Here is a 15085-nt window from a genome sequence, read left to right on the forward strand (position 1 = left end):
GATGGCCTGACCATAGATGAGGAAGGGGGCCACAGTCTGGGCAGTGACCACAAGCGCATAAACCTGAGTTTGGGGAAACTGGGGGGCGAAAAAACGGGTCGACCGGGGCAGCGCACAAAGTTAAACAGCAAACAAATTGCGGATATAGCCAAAAGCATAGAGGCTGACATAGAAAGAAATCCTGGAGAAGAGTGGCAATATGACAGGCTCATCAAGACTATGCAGGAAAAAATAGTCAAGGCAGAGGGGGCCAATCGATGGAGAGGGAAAAAAACACCCAAAAGCTGGTGGAACAAAGAAATAAAGGCGGCGATAGAGAGGCGTAAACAGGCGTCTAGAGAGCACAGGCAGGCCAAGAGGATGGGGAGACATCAGGAGGAGGTGGACCTAAAATGGGAGCAGTATAAGCAAATGAAACAGGAAGTGCAGCAATTAGTGCAGGCGAAAATAAAGGGGGACAGCGAGCGATGGGTAGCGCAAATACGAGGAAGGGGTAGAGACGCGCCGAAAAGGTTTTGGAACCATGTGCAGGCATTAGGGAAACGTACGAGCAGTACGAGTCCCCCAGAAGGTGGCATTATGGAAAACGAGCAGGGGCAGATGCTCAAGGGAGAGGAAGCATTAGCATACCTGCGCAAAATCATCACGGAGAAGTTCGGTAAGGTGGATGAAGAGGCCCCGCAGCGACACAGAGATGTCGCGGCGGGTAGGCCGAAAGGTCTGGAGATAGATGGGGACAAGCTGAAATGGAAAAAAGCAGAGGAAAAGGTCCCCAAGAACACCGCAGCAGGCACGGATGGGATACCGATGGAGTTGATTAACCAGTTAGGACCGAAGAGCAAGAGAAAGCTACTGCAAGCCATCAGAACAGGGATAGAAGAAAAGGCAATACCGGCCGCGTGGCAAATGAGCAGGATGAACTTAGTGGACAAGGGTAAAGGAGTCAGGACAAACCCAAGCTCGTATAGGCCAGTAACCGTCCCGTCAGTGCTGTACAGGTTAGCAATGCAGGCAGTGAAGTTCGAACTAGAGCAGTGGGTGGAAGAAAATAGGATATTAGGGGAGCTTCAAAATGGGTTTCGAAAGGACAGAAGACTAGACGACAACTTATTTGTGGTGAGCCAATGCATAGAGGTGGCGAAGATGCAAAACCGACCTTTGTGGTTAGCCTTTCTGGACATTAAAGCGGCGTATGATAATGTAGACAGGGAGCGGCTTTGGAGTATCCTGGAGGACGAGGGAGTTGGGGCAGAATTCATTAGCTTACTCAGGGAGCTATACCGGGAGAACCAAGTGCAAATAGAGTGGGAGGGGGTAACATAAAATAGGCCTGTATACACCTACAAGGGTCTGAAACAAGGATGTCCTCTCTCTCCGCTGCTGTTCGTGATCTACATGACGGGGTTAGAAAGGAAGCTAGAAGTCAGCACGATGGGGTTCGACTTATCCTACATGAAAAACGGGCAGGTGGTGGAACAACGGGTTCCGGGACTAATGTATGCAGACGACATACTATTGATGGCGGACAACCGGATAAGTATGCAGGGCTTGATGGATATATGCGGTGAAGAAGCGACGCACCTAGGGCTATCCTTTAGCAGAGAAAAATCGGGGATCATGGTCTTTAATGACGGCGAGGAGCACAAAACAGTACCAGTGCAGCAAGTAGAAATACCATTGGTGAAAGAGTATAAATATTTAGGAGTATGGCTGAACAACAGCGAAGATTACACGCAGGCGCATGAGGCTCACCTTAAGACGAAAGGAAGACGGAACGCGGCTATAATGAAGCAAATACGAGGTGGTAAGGGGAGTCTGGAAAGGGGTCATGGTACCAGGATTAACTTTCGCTAATTCGGTTCTGTGCATGAAGTCAGAGACCCAAGCGGGCCTGGAAGTAAATCAGAGGGCGGTAGCCAGATTGGCCCTAGGGGCCCACAGTAAAACTACAAATGAAGCGGTACAAGGGGATATGGGCTGGTCGTCTTTCGAGGCGAGGGAGGCGCAGAGCAAGATAAAGTTTGAGGAGCGACTTCGTGATATGGAGGACGAAAAATGGGCCGCGAGGGTGTTTAAGTACCTGTATTTGAGGAGCGTGGACACGCGGTGGAGACGGAGGACCAGACAGTTGACTAAGCGGTACGGAAAGACGGTAGGGGACAGCGGGGTTTACACAACAGTTAAAAAGCAGGTAAAGGCAGCAGAGACGACGAAGTGGGCAGAGAGAATGGAAGCGAAAAAAACCCTGGAGACTTATAGGGCAGAGAAATGGGAAATTAAGAAGGAGGGATTCTATGGCAATACGGGAGGCAGTGCGTTGCTCTTCGAGGCACGGGCAGGGTGCCTGAGAACCCGGGCATACACGGGTAGCTACAGGCAGCAGGATGAAACGTGTGCATGCTGCGGCAGTGATCGGGAAACTATAGACCATATTGTCAGGAGCTGCACAGAGATACGGCCACCGCGGGGTGAGGGGGAAACGACGCTGGCGGAGGCTTTGGGATTTGGTGCGAACGGGAACCTCAACTTCAGGGCCATAGAGGTGACGAAGAGGCGACTGGAGTGGTGGTGGAGGAAAAGTAGGGAAGGGATGGGTACGAAGGCGGAGTAATCATACGGACGAGAATTTAGAACAGCGAGGGGAGAAAAAAGGGGGGTGGGGGAGATGAGTTTAAAACAGAAAAGAGGGAGAGATGGGAGGGAGGAAGCAAATCTATAGGTTAGCTGGGAGTAGGGCAAGTAAACGTAATAAAACCGGCAAGTCGGTTGCTGACAACCGACGCCCCGATTCAAAGGGAAAGCCACTAATCATCATCATCATCATCATCACCAGCAGCAAACTTCGCTCGCTACATACGCGTCCGCAGAACGCCGGGCTCGCTGCCATGGTTGCCAGCATTCCCTTTGGAGGAAGGCGCCCTCGCAAGGAACCTCACTTTCAGCAGCATGCCTGATCTGCATGAAACTTGCAGTAAACGCCTTTCCCGAAAACGCCTAGGAAGAAGAATCATCCCCGTGCCACATAAAGACCTCAATGCTTCTGACACCCAAACACTCAGAAAAGCCAAACACCTTTCTGCACAAATCAGTACTCTCCTTAATGTTCCCAACGAAAATGGTTACCAGTGCAGAGAGAAAGCCAACCCCTTCCCCACTATATGCAATTGCGCCATTGTTTGGCAAACACAGAACCACACACCTTCTCAAGAAACATACGATGCAACTCTGGCCAGCGGGAACCTGGAGGGCCAACGCAAGCTGGTCGACAGGCCCTGGACCAGGGCAAGCGCCACAGGGGCTCTCGAAAGAGGGCTCCTTCCCTCTGACCTTTCCCCCTTCTTCGTCAGTAAAGTTTATGACGGGGGCAGACCTAAAAATTCTGCCTTTGTACGTTCTGGTACAATGCCTAGAATATACTGGCTAGTGTGCCGACCGCGGCCTTCCCGAAGGCACCGTGAGCGATGAATGCCGCCAGCCGCCGCTTGGAGCGCTGTCAGGCAGGTGGGTGCCGTTGGGTGGGTGCAGGCCGCGCTGCGCAGCCTTCGCAACGCCGGCAAGATGGCTGGTGCGATTTTGCTTTTGTTCAGCCATAATCTCTTTTATTGAGAAGTTTATTGAGGAGGGTATGGTTCATGTGTTCCGGACAGCAGCTATTATTCAGGTAGCTGACTGCAAGTTTCATGCCTTTCTTTGAGCCCTCGGCTAGGGGAGGCATATTCGGCCATTGTTGCTGGCCAGAAAACAATTATAAAGTTGAGCACAACTTCAAGTTTCGAGCACACATGTTCATTTATTCATACATTCATGTGAACAACGCAGAAAACAGATCGCACAACACTTGTTGCCTTTTTTAGCAAACGCAGGCATTGACGAATTGCACAAAGAGCGGAGCATGCAGTCGATCAACATTTACTGGCAACGCCTCATTTTAAGAAACTTTTGCCGTCGCCTTTTACCCTCGCGCTCATTGTTGAGGCCCGTGACAGAAAACCGAAATAAATCCTGACAACGGTAGATAAAACTTCCTTTTCATGCTTTGGGCAGCCATATTGAGGGAACAACAGTGTCTGAAGCTGGCTAGAAAATTCAACCAAACTCGTCTCATGGAGCTTGTTCTTGCTAAAAAACGTGGTAAATGCATCTTCCATGGCCCTTACAGCAGTTGACAAGTTCTGGCTAGGATACACGATGCCCCCGTTGTCGAAGTGGCTAGTAAAGTACGAAGCAGTGTCGGCACTTGCTTCAGCTTTGCTTACACAAAGCCAGCCTGCACACTGTGGACAATGGTTCTTTGCAATAATTTTTCTTGCCACATAGCCTGTGGGGTAGTAGATCAAAGCACTGTTGCTCTTTTTCTCAGTGTACGATGCATGGCCACCGCTAGACACGAGAGCTTGAACCACATCATCAGCTTCACCGACATTCCCGTGGTCAAGCAGGTCATCCATTTTGTCTAAAAGGGACGTTCTCGTCATTTCACGGAGCTCATTTGGACTCAGCAGTGCCTTGATCACGTCCGGGGCACAGTTACCTCCTCTAGGTGTCTTCGCTAGGTTGTAGAATGCAAGCAGATTGACCGTGGTCAGGAACTGCGAAACTGTCGGGTGGTCATTACTCCCTGATGACTGTCTAATGATTCCAAACAGGTTTTCCAGTTTATCCTGGCTCAATCTGGATGTTAAAAGATACCTGAAGCCCAACCCAAAGTCGACGTCAGATAAGACAACAAGCCCAGTGTGCTCGTGATGGTAACCCTTAGACCAGTGGTTCTCAGCCATGACTGCCCCGGGGACCCCTTTTGGGCTTGCTAAAGTGATGGGGGAGCCCACGATGGAGCATATGTTGTTTGGTGTCATAACGTCAAACAATTTCTACTTGCAGCTTACGTAGCCTACACACTTATTCGATGCCCGCCTTTTATGGTTGACGCTAATGACGATGCGCACCATGTTAAACAGTCTGGTCTTGAATCTAAAATTCTTCTAAACACCTATATACTGCCTCTTCTGTGTATGCTTTTTTCCTTCTCATAGCTGGCTTGCCGTGCAAAAAGCAGTTGTTAAAATAGGTGCTACGCGGAGAAACTAAACGTACATGTAATACGACAAAGCTACATTTTTTGCATTGCAAGGAAGTGCTGGCAAGATCGAGAAAAGCTTTGAGTAAAAGCTTTGAGGTAGGCTTCGCGGACCCCTCAAATGCTCTCGCGGACCCCCATTTGAGAATCACTGCCTTAGACCAACAGCCGTGTTTTCTGCCAGAAAACCACCACCTTCCGCAAATTTTTTTTTCTTTTTTTTCCCCTTGCATGCTGCTCCCATTCCTCCAGGTACTCTAGGAACCCTTCCAGAAACCGCGCGTTTGGGCGACCTGGCTTCAGCGCTGTCTGGCTTGGCCGCGATGTCATCACACGAATCAGGCGATTCATCTCTTTCACGAGATCCTCTGTTGGCTGCACGGTCTCATATGAGGATCGAATGTGTTCTGTATAAATGAACAGTGCTTTGATGACCTGGTCACGGAACAGTTGAAGCGCGAGGTAGAAGAAATAAAACACATTTGGTTGTTAGTCAGCGCCGTGGTCCTGTGTCCTTTCTTGTCCTGTCTTTTTAGCGCTGTTTTTCTTCACTCGTAATCATGAACCAACCAGCCCACATGCGTACCTTATTGCAGTCCACATTCATTTTGTCAAAGCTGTTGGGCTCGAGGTGTGCGTTTGTAATTTTTGGCATCGCTTTTAGAGTTACATTTTCCCGATCTCTTTCGAAGGCCGCTTGTAGAATACCACTGTGAACATCTCCAGCTGGTGTCAGGTACCCTTTTTCAACGAATCCATTTCTCACATTCTTGAGTAGGTGGGGAAAATCTGACACAAAATAAAGTTGCCTCTTGGAGTCCACTGGGTGCTCGCTACTGCTCCGAACGTGGCTTGCGGAACCTTGAGAAAAGTAAACTTGGTATCTGTTACTTCATCACATTTAAACATTGGAAACGTTACAGAGATACCCAATTTTAGTTTCATGTCTTTTACTCCGTAACGATGTCTATATATGACCTCAGAAGAGTTGAAATTTCTGCTTGTTAGGTTACAACTCTGCAAAAAGGCGCAAGTGTGTGCCTCCTTTTCGTTCCTTCCCGTCTGTTGCGCTGCCGCTTTCGTACGAATGCATTAGACATTGGCTTACATGGGCAATTATGTTGTATTCACTTACGAATGATCAATAATTTACAAATAAAAAATTTCTTATGCTGTTTCTGTTTGAAAAACCGAACGATGCATGTGTGTTAAGTCAATTAAAAGTTGAACGCTTATGTTACGCGAAGCATAAAAAACTATAACAATATACGCCGTTTTATTACCTTCATAGCTTCAGTAAGCCTGCCTCAACAGGTGGAATGAAAAAAGCCGACGCGTTAGCAATTATCTGCAAGCCTGCCTCAACAGGTGTAATGAAAAAAAGCGGACGCGTTAGCAATTATCTGCGGCTTTCTATGCCTCACGTGACCTATACCACAACATTGGCGACACAACCATTCTTTGGTATAGTGGAAACCGAAACAACATGTGAAAAAAATTACTTGTTTTTAAATTATTTAGAGATTTTAGAAGAACACATGGGCTAGCCTCATGTTACTGACGTCCAAGGCATCCTTGCGAAGGAAGCGCTCTAGCAAAAAATTAGCAGTGGCTTATTTCGGTCATGCCAGGGTATACGTAGCGTGAGCGAGGGTTCAACTGGTTATACCTAACTTTCCCCCGCACGTGGCACCTTGAGCAATCTTGGTGACGGTACTGGCGATACCGCGGACCCCGAGCCCCCAACATAAACTGTAACCTACCGTGGTGATGTGTTTAAAGGTGAAGGGTAGAAGCCTCAAACGGTGGCCGTCGGAGCCCAGGTCAAGCTCCGGCGGATGGGCTCCCTGTCTGTTTACCAGGCAGGGAGCTCCGGGACCTCTCAGGCTATCAGGGTAAGGTTTGAGAAGAAAGTACCCCCGTCCCCTGCTTCTTTTACATGCCATATGGTAAATCGTAAATCCCCCCCCAAACATGATCGGCCCCTGAAAAGGGGCCGCACCGAAGGTTCATTTCCGCCACTCCCAACCCTCAGTCTTCCAAAGCCCGATAACTACCCCCGTTTTTTGGTGTTGGAATCCAGTGACCAAGAAAAGCCTCTTGCATCACAGTCCGTGTTCCTAATATCGAAATTTCTGGAGGGCATCATTGGTGACAAATATAAGGCCAAAAAACAAAGAACTGGAGAAATCCTGGTTGAAGTACACAACCAACAGCATGCAAAGATCCTCCTTGAACAAACTCGCATAGCCAATCTTGAAATCAGGGTGACACCCCACCGGAGCCTGAACAGTACTCAAGGTGTCATCTCCGAAGTAGACCTGATGAATGAGACAGATGCTGACCTGCTGGAGGGCCTGAGAAATCAGGGCGTGACAGCTGTGAGGCGCATAACTATGAGGAGGGATGACAAAGTAGTTTCGACCAAGCACATTATCCTTACTTTTGACCGGTCCACACTCCCAGAGTACGTCAATGCAGGTTTTGTACATTGTAATGTCAGGTCCTACATTCCAAACCCGCGCCGCTGCTTTAAGTGCCAGCGGTTCAGGCACGGAACCAACTCCTGCCGTGGTCGTCTGACCTGCGCAAAATGTGCTCAGCAGGATCATCCATCCGATAATTGTCCATCATCAACCCTCACCTGTGCCAACTGCCAGGGGCCCCACGCAGCGTGGTCCCGCACTTGTGAGAAATTTAAGCAAGAAAAACAAATCATTAATGTAAAGGTCACTGAGAACATCACCTTTCCAGAGGCGAGAAAGAGGTTCGCCTCTTTCCCTCTGGGGAGGTACGCCGACGCAGCTCGACGGGCGGCGGAGCGGCGTACGGTGTCCACAGGGACCCAGTTCAGCGAGTCTGACCTGGTCCCTCACCCGCCCCTTCCCCCCCCCCCACTGGGGTGCCTCAGGCAGCCCAATCCGTCGCCACACAGCTTGCTGAGGCAGCAGCGGTTGTGGTGACAACCTCTTCTGTAGGGACCGGTGCCGCTCCCGTCCCTGCCTCCCCGTCCTCCAGTACGTTGGAGGGTGCCGACCGAATGGACACCGGGGGCCCCGCATCGGCTCCCACCGCCACCGCACCTCCTGTGCCACCTTTGGTGTCTCGGACGCCCTCGGCGGTGGCGGCTCTAACGAAGGGCTCCCGAAAGGGGGCCAAGTCCGAGGGACCCGGTCCGCCGGGCACCCTTCTGGCATCCGATGAGGAGATGGATGTCGCGCCGTTCCTGCCTGCAACGCAGCCCAAGGAACGGCCTCCGATGTCCAAGCCGACAGAAAGGCCTAGAAATCCTAGAATAACAGCCCCGAAAGACGACACACGAACAAAAACACGCACACACACACTCCAGTTATTCTTAAATTTAAATAATCGGAAATGAAAACATCATCCAATGGAACTGCAGAGGCCTGCTTAAAAATATTGACGATGTGTATGAGATGCTGCATGCCAATCAGCCAAGAATCATGTGTCTCCAGGAAACCCACCTCAATTCTAAACAAACGAATTTCTTGAATAGGTACATGGTATTCAGAAAGGACAGGGTTGGCTGCACACACTCTTCAGGAGGTGTGGCAATTGTCGCCCAGAAATCTTTAGCCTGCCACCCTGTCACCCTGAACACTGCAGTTCCTTGAGGCTGTAGCAATCCGTACGATAATATTTAATAGGTTGATAACGGTATGCTCCATTTACATCTCTCCTGATCATGCACTCTCGAGTTCTGACTTCGAGGCACTGGTCGACCAGCTGCCCGAACTATACATATTAACAGGCGACCTTAATGCGCACAACTCTCTTTGGGGCTCCACTAGAATGGATGCCCGAGGTCGCCTGATAGAGAAATTCCTCACATCTTCAGGAGCATGCCTTTTCAACAAAAAACAGCCGACATACCATAACTTAGGACACAATACATACAATCATACAATACATACATACACAATCTTGACTTGGCTATTGGCTCTGCAATTCTCTTTCCATGTCTTGAGTGGGGCGTGGGCACGGACCCATATGGTAGTGACCCCTTCCCCACTTCCCTAACGTTATAGGAAAGGCCCATGTAGTCCATCTTCCCAGAACAGGTTTAATGAATCAAAAGCAAACTGGAGTACATTCACGGAAATATCTAAACTACACCACACAACCATAAAACACCTAAACGTGGAGGAAGCAGCCCAACTCGTCACGGCACACATACTCGACGCCGCCGAAAAGTCCATGCCCCAGGCCTCCAGTGCGTCCCGCAACTCAAGGAGGCCCTGGTGGAACGAGGACTGTAGGCGGGCGCGAGAGGCCCAGAACAAGGCGTGGGGTGTCCTTCGCCGGTACCCCACGCCAGATAATCTCATTTCCTTTAAACGGGCAAAGGCTCTTGGGAAGCGTGTGCGTCGTTAGGCGAAACGAGAGAGTTGGCGCGCCTTCCTCACTTCCATCAACTCATACACCGACACTCACAAAGTCTGGACACGGATACGCAAGCTAAAAGCACAACATACACACAGCCTGCCCCTGGTTAGCACAACAGGGGACACACTCGAAGACCAGCCCAACACGCTTGCACAACACTTTGAACACGTGTCCAGCTCAGCACACTACACAAACACTTTCATGAAACACAAAACATCTGCAGAAAAAAAGCCCTTACACGACAAAGACAAATCAAAAACTTCTTACAACTCTGAATTCATCTCTATGAGTTGAGGGCTGCCCTGAGCACGTGCAAACCTTCAGCTCCAGGCGCAGATAAGATTACATACACCATGATACAACACCTACACACAGACACTCTTGAAACACTCCTACATCTATACAACAACATATGGCTTTCGGGGCACATTCCTCGCTCTTGGAGAGAGGCCATAGTAGTGGCCTTTCTGAAGGAAGGGAAGGACCCTTCCTCTCCCGCCAGTTATCGTCCCATTGCCCTGACAAGCTGCCTGTGTAAGCTCTTTGAGAAGATGATGAACAGGAGACTCGTGTACTTCTTAGAGTACAATGGTCTTCTCGAGAGCTGCCAGGCAGGCTTCAGGGCGGGGCGATCTACCAACGATCAACTCGTTGCATTATAGGCGTATATAAAAGATGCTTTCCTCCATAAGCAGTACTGTATGACAGTATTCTTTGATCTAGAAAAAGCGTACGATACCGCGTGGCGGTATGGCATCCTAAGCGACCTCAAGTCCTTCGGTGTGGTAGGTAACATGATGAACACACTTCAAATCAAATCAAATCAAATCATTTATTTGCCATCATACATAGTAGATGGGAGGGCGGCGAGAAAAAAGCTGCTCACAGGCAGCTTGACCAGCCCACAGCCCCTGATTTATTTGGTTCAGCGCAGCTTCACGGTTGCACATCAGTACAGTGCATGTACATGGCAGTATAAATGAACTGAACACACTGGAGAAAAAAAAAACCTCTCCATTCCTTGTCTCAAAGAACCTTTCGTGTGCGAGTTGGAACTGCACTCTCTAGGGTTCATGTGCAGGAAAATGGAGTGCCGCAAGGTGGAGTTTTAAGTTGCACCCTTTTTATTGTGAAAATGAATTCCCTTAGGAAGGCGCTGCCACCGTCGATTTCCTGTTCAGCCTATGTAAACGACGTACAGCTCTCCTTTAAATCCTGTAACTTGTCTGTCTGTGAGCGCCAGGTCCAGCTTGGTGTTAACAAGCTAGCTGGTTGGGCAGATAGCAACGGTTTTAAATTTAATCCAGGGAAGTGCACTTGTGTCTTGTTTTCCAAGAGGCGTGGCATCCGACCGGATCCAGACATTCAACTCCACGGTGTCTCGATTCCTGTAAAAAAGGAACACAAGTTTTTAGTATAATCTTTGACGAAAAGCTCACATTCATCCCACACATAAAACAACTAAAACATAAATGCTTAAAAACAATGAATATCCTGAAGGTTCTCTCGCACATCTCTTTTGGTGCTGACAAACAACTTCTGTTGCGTGTTTTTACCAGCTTGATAGGTTCACGATTGGACTATGACAGCGTTCTCTATGGGTCAGCCACTAAAACATCCCTCATAATGCTGGACCCTGTGCTTCATCTAGGGCTCCGCTTGTCGTGTGGCGCCTTTCGGAATAGTCCAGTCGAAAGCCTGTATGTAGAGTGCAACAAATGGAACCTACAACGTCAGCGAGCATACACAGACCTCCTTTATGCTTTTCAAATTTCATCCATGCCTCACCATCCTTTTAAATCAGTTTTTCATGATACCTCCATGACTGAACTCCTTTTAAATCGACCATCGTTCTCTGCGCCCTTCTCTTACAGAGTTAGAGAGGAAGCGTCAGAGCTTGCTGTCTCCTTTTTAAATACCATCCAAAGTTCTGTAACAGATTTCATAGCACCATGGCATCTCCGCCCTGTCTCATGCGACACATCATTCACACATGTAGATAAAAACCGAGCTCCCACATGTGCAATTATGCAGCACTTCTTGTGTTTGCAGCAGAAGTACCAATGTTCTGAATTTTATACGGACGCCTCTAAAACTTCCACCTCAGTGTCCTGCGCGGCGCATGGTACCGGCCTTAGTGTCACTAGAACTCTTAACAGTAATACAAGTATCTTTACGGTAGAGGCTTATAGTGTACTTCTGGTTGTTAATCATATCCTTCAAAGCCACATCCCACAATCCATTATATATACAGATTCTCTCAGTGTTGTGCGGGCGTTGTCTTCAACAAAGTATTCCAAAAATCACGTTATAAATTTAATAGTCAAGGGTATTATGTCTGTGTATGTCCACAAATTTGAACTAGTGCTTTGCTGGGTCCCTGGCCACTGTGGTATAGCCGGGAACGAAGCAGCGGATCGAATGGCTGCTGCTGCTACACTCTCGAATGCAGTAGACATAACCACATTACCCTACACTGACGTGAAACCACACATCAGACAACAACTTCGCAAAACATGGCAAACACACTGGAGTGAACAGACAGACAACAAGTTACACGTAATAAAACCACACTTGGGACCATACACCACCGACACACGCAATAGATACACTGAAGTCGCCTTGGCCAGATTACGGATAGGGCATACTCATGCAACACACTCGCACCTTCTCACTGGGTCTCCAAGACCTCTGTGCAGTAGGTGCGGAGAGGCCCTATGCACATCCTCATACAATGTAAGGCACTCGACACTACACGACGCAAATACTTCCCTCAACTACACACACGACATATTCCACCACACCCGTCACACTTCTTAGGAGACGAAGCCCTGTTTTCAATCAAACGCGTTTTCGAGTTTCTCACCGACGTAAAATTTTTACATCTCATTTCTTATCATGCATGTTGACAACCTGGCCCTTTACACCAGTCATCTTCATTACGTTGTGTTTTACTTTGTTTATTTTTACTAAAGTGTTCTTTTACTTCCATGTCACTTTCATGTAATCACTTTTGTTTGGCGCTCTTTGCCCTTAGTCGGCCTTGCGCCATTAAACTCTAAACATTATCATCATATTCCTAACTTTCATGGTTGTCTAGGATTAGCTTGATTATCATGCTTACTGCTACTTCAATGACATACACACTGTATACGCATTATGTGACACATGTATATTTATCAAGCGGCTCCAACGCAGCGTCACCCATCGCCCCAGAGCTAAGCTGGTTCCACAGGCGCACGCCATCGGTTCCACACCCAGCCACCACTCGCATGATGATCAAGTGGTTCGGGCCACCACGTGCCGCACTTGCGCAGCACGGCTCTCTAGGAGCCACGCGAAACTGCTCAACCTCGGCCAGTGTAGCTCACGCTACAAGAATTAATGGGTGCCTATATATTACTATAGCGCTGCAATCGCACTACACGGTGAGAGCAATTTTGCTTATTGCGTAGAAAACAACCTTACCGCGTATTCCGAACAGCTCCCACATTTTCCTATTCCAGCTGGCGCCGCCGCATGTGATGGAATCCACTAAATAGACCAGCTTTTTCCGCAAGCACCGTCATTTCCAAAATGATTTTTGCTAGTGTTGGGGCTTTCACATTGCCCTGTGAGGCGAAAACACCAAGGATTTGTGTCCATTTTCCTGCAGAAAGATAACAGTTAACATCTGACAGTTGGGCGTCGTACAAGGTTGAAATCTACGAAGAAGAAAAAGAGCTTACCGATGAATGGCTGGAACAGTACAATCATGCCATGGTCTGCCAGCACGTTCTTCTGGTCAGCAGGTGTATGATCTCCAAGGTCGACGAAGCCTTCAATATCACCTGAATTGCAGAAAAAGCACGCAAGGAACATCCTGCTTTATACCCCGACATCTCCTATCACAGATGGGGCTAAAACAATAAAAAGAAACATAATCGAAGACTTTGTGAATATTGTCAAGCACTGCTAGGTTACAGAAATCGTAGTGAATCAGCTCACACCACATTTTACTCATTTACACGTCCCAAGAATTGAGTGAAACTGTACTCACCAGCTGATTTGACAGTCAGGTGCTCCGAAAGCTTTATTTCGTCGATGGGGAGGCCACCATGATGACTGTAAACATACATGGTCTTCGTCTTTTCATGCGAAGCATTGAAGATATTGGCACTGCGGCCAAAGCCGCCCTTGAACCGCTGGAGGTACTTCTGCAAACATGTTCGTCCTGGTAAAACCATGATGTCTTCTCTGCGGAGATGCTCGTACAACTTGGGGCTTCGCATCCTCATTAGCATACACTCCAAAATCCACTCATTGTCGTATCGCATGCCTTTGTGTGACTTCCTTCGAGCAGCGAGGAAACAACTCTTGACCGCTAGCTGCTGCTTTGATGGAAGGGATTTTATTTTGTTGTCAAATGCTTCTTCACTGAGAGCCTCATTTTGCTCTTTCATATGAGCCACCTGTATCACTGCATTCGCCAATATTTTTTTGGTTCTTGATAGATTTCGAAAAAAACGTTTTCCTCTGTTTTTTTTCGTCAGGATTACTTGAACTCTGCCTTTTCCTTTTTCTGCATGCTTGGTTTTGAGCCAGGACTCTGGTACTTGCAGAAAGCACACGATTGTCCATCGGTCTTCGTGGATAGCAAGCACTTGGCCGAAAAAATCATGTCTCTGTAGTAAATGTGCTTTCCTGAGGCAGGCTTTATGCCGCATCCGCAACAAAGACTGCTCAAAGACACTTCTTTGATGAGGGATTCGGCCTCTTGGAAAGTTGTGGGGGTGTGTTAACCCTTCTCTCTCCCCCTCAGGTACACTGTGACCACCACCATTTGCCCATCTCTCGAAGGCTTCCCAAACACGACCATTTTTTCAATGAAAAGGATGGCAAAGTTATGTTCTTCAGCTTCACAATAGGCGTAAGCTAAAGAGTCTACTGGCACAGAAGGTACTTTCTCCATGTCACTGGAATTGAGATGCTGGAGAATGGGTGGAGACTCGTGGTTGGCAGTCGTTTGGCAGTATCGTTTTGCGATGTATTAGTGCTTAATGCTTCAGAACCACAGCTTGGGTTGCAGTTTTAAGTTTCTGGAGCTCCGGTGTTTGCACCAGATCCTTCCAGGCCCACAGATTCGGCAATCTTAATGCCTGAGCCAAACTCGGAGACCTTCGACGCAGCATGCTTACGTACGCTTTGCTAAAGGCTCTTGCTCATCAAGAATTTCGTTTTTCCTCTTTGCTGTCACTTTAGACACGATGTGTTTTCGATCATCTGGGAATATCGTAGGTATAGCGTCAGGTTTCAGGCGCGGTTTATCGCGAGGATGCTCGTTGGTAACGCCATTTACGATGATGCTGAACGGGCGCTCGATGCAACTCTTCTCAAAGTGTCTCTCGCAAACCACTGCAGCTGTCGTCAGCCTCCTGTCTTTTTTGTTGATGCTGCGTTCCCATTCTGCAAGCCACGCAGCATCGGATGGCGCAGTAAACATGGAAACACGCTCCTTGTTCGAGCGGTAACCGCTTTTACACAGCGGGACAAAGCAAGTTTTCTCTTTGCACTGTCGCTTTGGCTTTGACATTTTTCTGCACGGTTATGCGTAGGTGACAG

At 48.4% G+C, this 15085-nt stretch overlaps 1 pseudogene; it reads right to left on the bottom strand.

Moving 5' to 3' along the window:
• Positions 1–12905: 12905 nt before the first annotated feature.
• Positions 12906–13926, bottom strand: LOC144167854 (uncharacterized; annotated as a pseudogene).
• Positions 13927–15085: the final 1159 nt, after the last annotated feature.

This window comes from Haemaphysalis longicornis, unplaced genomic scaffold (assembly GCF_048455015.1).
Source record: "Haemaphysalis longicornis isolate Haplotype H1 unplaced genomic scaffold, Haemaphysalis longicornis Haplotype H1 scaffold_2, whole genome shotgun sequence".
NCBI lineage: Eukaryota > Metazoa > Arthropoda > Arachnida > Ixodida > Ixodidae > Haemaphysalis > Haemaphysalis longicornis.